Below are 8,131 nucleotides of genomic sequence, written 5' to 3'. Positions count from 1 at the left end.
TTTAATATTCACATTTAGCATCGATTCTGCATTCTATTAAAACAGTACACCAGCTAGGTGTGGTGGCTCATGCCTGTAATCCCAGCACTTTGGGAGGCAGAGGCGGGTGGATCATAAGGTCAGGAGATAGAGACCATCCTGGCTAACATGGTGAAACCCCGTCTCTACTAAAAATACAAAAAATTAGCTGGGCCTGTAATCCCAGCTACTCGGGAGGCTAAGGCAGGAGAATTGCTTGAACCCAGGAGGTGGAGGTTGAAGCAAGCCAAGATCGCAACACTGCACTCCAGCCTGGGCGACAGAGTGAGACTCCATCTCAAAGCAAACAAAGAAACAAAAAACCAAAAATTAGTCAGGAGTGATGATGCACACCTGTAATCCCAGCTACTCGGGAGACTGAGGCAGGAGAATCACTTGAACCTGGGAGGTGGAGGTTGCAGTGAGCCGAGATCGTGCCACTGCACTCCAGCCTGGGCAACAGTCCCAAAAAACAAACAAACAAACAAAAAAACAGTATACCAGTTTGTATCCCTTCATGGTTGGTGGACATGTGGGTTGTGTTCATTTTTGTAAGTTAAAAATGATGCTGTTGTATTTTTGTATTTCTATTTGGTTACCATTAGTGTGTATTTATGTACGGTATAAAGCAAGAGGTAAAACCATAGGTTACAGGGTAAACGATCTTTAGCTTTACTAGGTATTATTGGTTTCATCCCAAAGTTAACACACCAACTGACAGTCTTACAATGTCTGATAATTCCCAAATCTTTGCATTCTTGCTGACACTTAATTTTGTCAAAATTTTAATGAGTTTTTGGTGGGTATGTGTCAATGATTGTGATATTAATTTACTGGGCCTTTTCTTCTCTGTAACAGGCCCTGTCAAGATATATGTGTGGCATGGCCGGGGGAGGAGCCCCTAGAGGTAGCAGGGGCTCTGGAATCCTTCATCATCCTATGTGAAAAAGTTTGTGGCAGTGATTTTTTTTTTTTTTTTTTTTTTTTTGAGACAGAGTTTCACTCTTGTTGCCCGGGCTAGAGTGCAATGGCACCATCTCAGCTCACTGCAACCTCCGCCTCCCAGGTTCAAGCGATTCTCCTGCCTCAGCCTCCAAAGTAGCTGGGATTACAGGTGTGTGCCACCACACCCAGCTAATTTTTTGTATTTAGTAGAGATGGGGTTTCACCATGTTTGTCAGGTTGGTCTTAAACTCCTGACCTCAGGTCATCCACCTGCCTCAGCCTCCCAAAGTGCTGGTATTACAGGCGTGCGCCACTGCGCCCTGATATTTCCTGTGTACAGTGGTGTACCCACGGTGCAAAGCCACTTCCTAATGATTCTGTGGTCTAAATATTATATCTTCTTGCTTCCCTTTGAGATATGTTCATTTCCCCATACAATTAAACAATCTCAATTACTCTTGAGGGAACATAAAATCCTCACTGTCTAATCATGGGTCCTTCCAAATTATTTGTTGGCTTGTGTTTAAAATATGAAAAAGATAATGTAGATTTTGTTTTCTTCTTACTGCTTAACCTGAACAAAATGTCACAGATACCTCCTGACCTGTTGCTAAACCAAGGAGAGTCACTTGAATAATGAACAAGACTGGAGGGAAACCACACTGATAATTTATCATTACACTATCACCACATACATGGAACTCATCAATGATGCTTATGAAAAAATTGAGTCATTTGTGGAAAAGTGTAAAGAGAATAAAGGTGATGTCTCAACTGAAGACAAAAAGCTACAGTAAATAATTACAAAAAAAGAGTCTTAAGATGTGAACACAAATTCAGAGATTCAGGAGCACAAAGGGCTAAGTTAAGGGAAAAAAACAGTTATCAATATTTTCTTAATTATGGAGAGCAGGATGAATTTTTAAAAGGGCAAGTAATTGTGAGTCTGATATATCTGATGATAATTTGTATTTCTAATGTTGTAAATGGTTGTGAATTTATAGTCACCATTCCTATTTCCTTTAGACTAGTGACCATGAGTTTGATAACACTGGATCACACTGGATCACACTGGATCACACTGGATCACACTGGATCACACTGGATCAGTATTGTTATCTATGTCTGTTCATCACACTACGTGTTAAGTCGATCCATTTTTGTCTTGTATTTGTTTTCATTTCACTTTATTTTAGTTTCTTTGGGACAGGGTCTCACTCTGTCACCCAGGCTGGAAGTGCAGTGGCAGGATCACAGCTCACTGCAGCCTCGACTTCTCTGGGCTCAGGTGATCCTCCTGCCTCAGCCTCCCAAGTAGTGGGGACTACAGGCATATTCTACCCCGCCTGGCTAATTTTTGTATTTTGTAGAGACAGCATTTTGATGTGTTGCTCCGGCTGGTCTCAAACTCCTGGACTCAAGTGATCTGCCTGTGTTGGCCTCCCAAAGTACTGGGATGACAGGGATGCAACACAGCCCCTAGCCTGTTTTAATTTTATTAATTGGCTGATTCATTCAGACACATAATTACCAAGTTAAATCTCACTATTTCCTTAGCATTTCACGTCAATTTAGCTTAGAAAATCTACTCCTAACTCAATATTTTAAAACATAGACAATTAGCCAGGTGCGGTGGCACATGCCTGTAATCCCAGCTACTTGTGAGGCTGAAGCAGGAGAAGCACTCAAACCCGGGAGACAGAGATTGTAGTGAGCCGAGATCGCACGACTGCACTCCAGCCTGGTTGACAGAGCGAGACTCCATCTCAAAAAAAAAAAAACAAAAATGTTTTCTCCAGATCATTTTTACATTTAATTATTCAGTCTGTTTTGACTATGCCTTAAAGAATATAACTTCACTTCTACCCACTAATTAGTGTACCTAACACAATTTATTGAATAAACCAGTCCATTCCCAACAGCATCAAAAGTAAGTACATTTCCCAATGTATATTAATACAGCCATTATGGAAAATAACATGGAGATTGATCAGAAACTAAAAATAGAATTACTGTATGTTCCAGCAATCCCACCTGTGGGTGTATAGCTAAAGGAATTGAAATCAGCATGCTGAAGAGAGAACTGCACTATCATATATTCACTGCAGCATTATTCTGCATTGGATATGGAAGCAACCTAGGTGTCCAGCGTGTTATAAATGGATGAAGATAATGTTACATATTATATATATTATTTATATAATGTCATATATATATATGCATATATAAAGGAATACTATTCACTTTTTAAAAAGAGGAAAATTGGCCGGGTGCGGTGGCTCAAGCCTGTAATCCCAGCACTTTGGGAGGCCGAGACGGGCGGATCACGAGGTCAGGAGATCGAGACCATCCTGGCTAACACGGTGAAACCCCGTCTCTACTAAAAATACAAAAACTAGCAGGGCGAGGTGGCGGGCGCCTGTAGTCCCAGCTACTCGGGAGGCTGAGGCAGGAGAATGGCGTAAATTCGGGAGGCGGAGCTTGCAGTGAGCTGAGATCTGGCCACTGCACTCCAGCCCGGGCGACAGAGCGAGACTCCGCCTCAAAAAAAAAAAAAAAAAAAAAAAAGAGGAAAATTGGCCAGGCACAGTGGCTCACGCCTGTAAATGCAGCACTTTGAGAGGCCAAGGTGAGTCGATCACCTGAGGTCAGGAGTTCGAGACCAGCCAGATGAATATGGTGAAACCCTGTCTCTACTGAAAATACAAAAATTAGCCGATGTGGGGGCGCATGCCTGTAATCCCAGATACTTGGGAGGCTGGGACACAAGAATTGCTTGGACCGGGGAGGCAGAGGTTGCAGTGAGCTGAGACTGTGCCACTGCACTCCAGCCCGGGCGACAAGAGCGAAACTCCGTCTCAAGACGGAGTTTTTAAAAATAAATGAAAGATTTTTAAAAAATAAATAAAAAATAAAAATAAAACGAGGAAAATTCTGTCATCTGTGACAACACGGATAAACCGAGAGGACATTATGCTAAGTGAGAAAAACCAGGAACAGAAAGACAAATACAAATACCACATAAGTGGTATTTGTGGAATCTAAAAAAGTCTAACTCTTAAGAGGCACAGAATGGTGTTTACCAGAGACTGAAAAATGGGGGAAAGGGAGATATTAATTAAAGGAGTACAAAATTTCAGTTAGTCAGCAGGAACAAACTTTAGTAATCTATTGCACAGAATAGCAACTACATAAATAATGTGTTGTTTCAAAATTGCTCAGAGTAGATTTTAAATGTTTTCACCACAAAAAAGTGAAGTGACAGATTTAATTAGCTTGACTTAATCATTTCAGATTGTAAACATAGATTAAAACAGCATATTGTACTCTATCAGCATATAAAACATACAATTAATATTTGTCCATTTTTAAAAAGTTACTTTTCTCATACCTTATAACAAGGCTGGACCTCCTCAGGGGACACAGAGCAGAGTCCCCGCCCTCCGGAGCTCATACCCGACCCCCCACGCTCGCCCTCGTTGCCACACCTTGAACCCCCTCCCCGACCGGCTCTACACTCAACCAGCCCGAGGCTTCCGGCAGCTCCGAGTTCGGATTCCCCTTCTCAGCCTTCTGTGGTCACTGAAACCCTCAGGACTCCGAGGACAAGTCGAACATGGCTTCGCCTCAGCCATCTTCGCCAGCGCAGTAAGTCTCTGTGTCTGCGCACTCCGGGTAGTGAGAAGACTAAAACCTCCGGGAGCCAGCGTGCGGCGATGCCTGCAATCTAACCGGGATTTGGGGGTTCCGAGACACTTTTCCCACAAGCCACCGCGGTCATGTATCTTTAGGCTTAAACTACATTTCCCAGAGGGGAACGGAAACACCCAATCTATGGCTTCCCTTCCGTTTTCGCGTGGTTCTTTTGCAAGGTGAGTTGAACTCATTTCAGGATAGGCACAGGGTACTCGCAGGCAGAGCTCTGGGCAATCAAGTTACATTGGAGGCCAACCTAAACCGGCCGGGGTGGTGGAGGAAGCCCTTAAACCGTGGAAGCCTGTAGTTGGATGACCAGTTGTTATCGGAATCTCAGGCCCGTGGGTGCATGAACAGCAGAGGAGGGTATTTGAGTGCGCACGTGAGAGAATGTTGTATATGTCAGATGGAGAATGTTTGAGAGTGTGTGAGAGAGAAACTGTGCGTGTGAGAGGCTGTGATGTGCCTCCTTGACGGTGGGTGCGGTTGTGAGGCTGTGACAGGTGAGTGAGTGGCTGTGCTTGCGTGACGGGGATATGAGGTGCTTGTCCTTTTCATGTACGTTGTTTGCGGTGGCACTGCGGTGTCATTTTGAGTCGTGGCTGTAGGTTCCTGGATGCTTCTTCTCCCCTCTCTCCTCACAGCTGCTTGCGGCTGACACACACACAAAAAAATGTCTGCAAGAGGGAAACTGGATACTGAACTCTAAATGAAGTTTTCCAGCAAGAAGGCATTGACTTGCTGTGAGATTGGAAACGCCTGGGAGGTTATTTCTTTGTGAACTCTGAAAGCGAGCTACCTGTCTCAGAACCTCGAGTTTCCCAGAGCTCTGACCCCAGGAACCTGCTGTGAACTCATACCCAGATTCCAGCCTCCCTCCTACCTCCATGTGTTAAAGTGTGTGAACAGGGAAGGTGTGGAGGGTATTGTGTTACGAGGCATTCCGTGCTTCAAGGAAAGACCTGGTAACTCATGATTCTTTTCCCCCTCCTTGGCCCTGCTATTCCTCAAAAGGACTCTGATGAGGAGGAAAAAAATTCTTTCACATCTAAAAATCAAAGTTTAGGCTAGTTGGCTTTTTTCTTTCCTAAGATTACTGGTTTTAGGGCATGCTTTCCTTTGTCTGAAATGTGTCTGAATGTCCTAATACCAATCTGCTTTCTTTCCAGTAGATTTTGGGAGCCATTGAGCTGAATCTCATTAACGTTCTCATATTCTGCTGGGTGTGGTGGCTCATGCCTGTAATCGCAGCATTTTGGGAGGCCAAGGCGGGCGGATCACTTGAGGTCAGGAATTCGAGACCAGCCTGGCCAACATGACAAAACCCCATCACTACTAAAAATACAAAAATTAGTCTGGCATGGTGGTGCACGGTTGTAATCCCAGCTACTCGGGAGGCTGAGGAAGAAGAGCCCAGGAGGCGGAGGTTGCAGTGAGCCGACATCTTGCCACTGCACTCCAGCCTGGGCTACAGAGCAAGACTGTCTCAAAAAAAAAAAAAAAATCATCTCATATTCATTTGGCATATCATTCAGATTCTTCCATGTATTCTCATATGGTAAAGAGAACCTAAAAAATCAGTTTAGCATCAAGGACAACAATCTTCCTCTCTTTACGATTATTGTTGCTGTTACTGATGTAGTTTGAGACAAAGGGGTAACTTATTCTTTTAAGGTTGTAAGAGTATAATGCTTTTCATTTAGCATATTTATATTGTTGAGGCCTAACTTTCTAACATGCGGTTTCACTGTCAGCCAAGATTTTCTCATTGATAGTCTGAGTAAGAAAAGGAAATTATTAAGAAAATAGAATGGAGCTGGGTGTGGTGGCCACTCCTGTAATCCCAGCACTTTGGGAGGCAGAGGAGGGCAGATCACTTGAGGTCAAGAGTTGGAAACCAGCCTGACCAACATGGTGAAACCCCGTCTCTACTAAAAATACAAAAATTAGCCAGGCGTGGTGGAGGTGCATGCCTGTAATCCCAGCTACTCAGCAGGCTGAGGCAGAAGAATCGCTCGAACCTGGGAGGTGGAGGTTGCAATGAGCCAAGACTGAACCACTGCACTCCTCATTCTGGTGCAGAGTGAGACTCCATCTCAATTGAAAAGAAAAAAAAAAAAAGAAAAGAAACGAAATAGAATGGGAGCTGGGTGCCATGGCTCATACCTGTAATCCCAGCATTTTGGGAGGCTAAGGTAGGAGTATCACTTGATTCAGGAATTTGAGACCAGCCTAGGCAACTAAGTGAAACCCTGTCTCTACAAAAACATCAAAAAATTAGCTGGGAGTGATGGTGCACACCTGTAGTCCCAACCACGTGGCAGGCTGAGGCAAGAGGATCCCTTGAGCCCAGGAGATTGAGACTGCAGTGAGCTGTGATTATACCATTGCACTCTAGCCTGGGTGACAGAGCAAGACTCTGTCGAAAGAAAGAGAGAAAGAGAGAAAGAGAGAGAGGGAGAGAGGGGGAGAGGGAGAGAGGGAGGGAGGGAGGAAGGGAGGAAGGGGAGAAAGAGAGAGGAAAGAAAGAAAGAGAAAAGAAAGAAAGAAAAAAAGAAAGGGAAGGAGGGAAGGAGAGAGAGAAAGAGAAGAAAGAAAAGAAAAAAAAGAAAGAGGAAGAAAGGAAGGGAGAGAAAGAAAGGGGAAGAAAGAGGAAGAAAGAAAGAAAAGGAAGCAAGGAAGAAAATGAATAGGAATACTGGGCAGTATTAATGTCCTGCTTCTGGTTTGTGACCATTTTAATATGAGTCTAATCTGCATATATTTCTCTTTCTTTTTTATAGCAACAGGTTCTCTGTTGCATGGGCTGGAGTGAGGTGGCACATCATGGCTCACACATTTTTCTTTGACCATACCAGTTGCATAAGATCAAGCATAGAGTAAAAAAGAGTTGGATTTAACTAAGGTTGTGATACAATGAGCCCTTTGTTTCTGTGGGTTCCACATCTATGGATTCAACCAACCACAGACTGAAAGTGTAATTAGGCTTACCTATGATGGTTGTGTCTGTTCTGAACATGTACAGACTTTTTTCCTTGTCATTATTCCCTAAACAATACAGGATAACAACTACTTATATACCATTTATATTTTTAAAGGTATTTTAGGTAGTCTAGAGATTATTGAAAGTACAGACACTCCTCAACTTCTGCTGGGGTTGCATCCAGATAAACTACTAACTCCGTTGGAAATCCAGGAACATACTACATGAGTATAACTTTAACACTGTCCTAAAGTCTAAAAATTGTAAGTTAAACCATTGTAAGTCTGGGTCCATCTGTATACAGGAAGATGCATGTAGGTTATATGCAAATACTGTACTTTTTTTTTTTTTTGCAACAGAGTCTCGCTCTCTGTCGCTCAGGCTGGAGTGCAGTGGCGCAACCTTGGCTCACTGCAACCTCTGCCTCCCAGGTTCAAGCAATTCTCCTGCCTCAGCCTCCTGAGTAGCTGGGATTACAGATGCACGCCA

At 43.5% G+C, this 8,131-nt stretch overlaps 1 protein-coding gene across 2 annotated transcripts in view; it reads left to right on the top strand.

The window, feature by feature from the left end:
• The first annotated feature begins 4,748 nt into the window (after positions 1-4,748).
• The window catches only part of ZNF573 (zinc finger protein 573), a 47,510-nt gene continuing 44,127 nt past the window's right edge, over positions 4,749-8,131 (top strand). Inside the window, exons 1-2 of one of the 2 annotated variants that reach the window (XM_030913739.1) lie at positions 4,801-4,835; positions 5,304-5,624. The gene's annotated coding sequence lies outside the window, so the exon portion shown is untranslated. Of the gene's footprint in view, positions 4,836-5,303; positions 5,625-8,131 lie in introns of both variants that reach the window. The other variant, XM_030913738.1, reaches the window with a different exon arrangement.

Source organism: Rhinopithecus roxellana, chromosome 12 (assembly GCF_007565055.1).
Source record: "Rhinopithecus roxellana isolate Shanxi Qingling chromosome 12, ASM756505v1, whole genome shotgun sequence".
In the NCBI taxonomy this organism is placed as follows: domain Eukaryota; kingdom Metazoa; phylum Chordata; class Mammalia; order Primates; family Cercopithecidae; genus Rhinopithecus; species Rhinopithecus roxellana.
This window is presented reverse-complemented; position numbering and strand designations above follow the sequence as displayed.